The following is a 687-nucleotide window of genomic DNA, read 5'->3' as shown; positions in this document are numbered from 1 at the left end:
TCCCATGGTTCCTCATTGGGGAACTCATTGGAGGCCAGTGGACGTCCATTGAGATCTTCCTCAGTGGCGTTCACTGCCTCTCCTTCCTCTCCGAATTCGGCCATGTTGATGGCCTTGCACTCTCCTTTTGGATTTTCTTCTGTATTGCTTGGAAGAGTACTAGGAGGGAGTTCAGTAATTTTCTTGCTCAGCTGACCCACTTGTGCCTCCAAGTTTCTAATGGAGGACCTTGTTTCTGCACTTTTGGCTACACTTTTCAAGTGTACCTGAATGGGTATTTTTCTTGTAGTGAAAGTGGCCTTAGACAAATCAGAGACTATGTTTGCTAAGTTAGAAGTGCTCTGCTCAGAATTCTTTGTCTGTTGCTGAGAATATGATGGAAAAGGCTTGCTATTGCTAAACCTATTTCTTCCACCATTATTGTTGTTGAAGCCTTGTTGAGGCTTCTGTTGGTCCTTCCATGAGAGATTTGGATGATTTCTCCATGAAGGATTATAGGTGTTTTCATAGGGTTCTCCCATGTAATTCACCTCTTCCATTGAAGGGTTCTCAGGATCATAAGCTTCTTTTTCAGATGAAGCCTCCTTAGAACTACCTGGTGCATTTTGCATTCCAGACAGACTTTGAGAAATCATATTGACTTGTTGAGTCAATATTTTGTTCTGAGCCAATATGGCATTCAGAGTC

The sequence above is a fragment of the Arachis duranensis genome, chromosome 3, assembly GCF_000817695.3.
Source record: "Arachis duranensis cultivar V14167 chromosome 3, aradu.V14167.gnm2.J7QH, whole genome shotgun sequence".
NCBI classification, from domain to species: Eukaryota; Viridiplantae; Streptophyta; class Magnoliopsida; order Fabales; family Fabaceae; genus Arachis; species Arachis duranensis.
Note: the sequence above shows the minus strand (reverse complement) of the source record.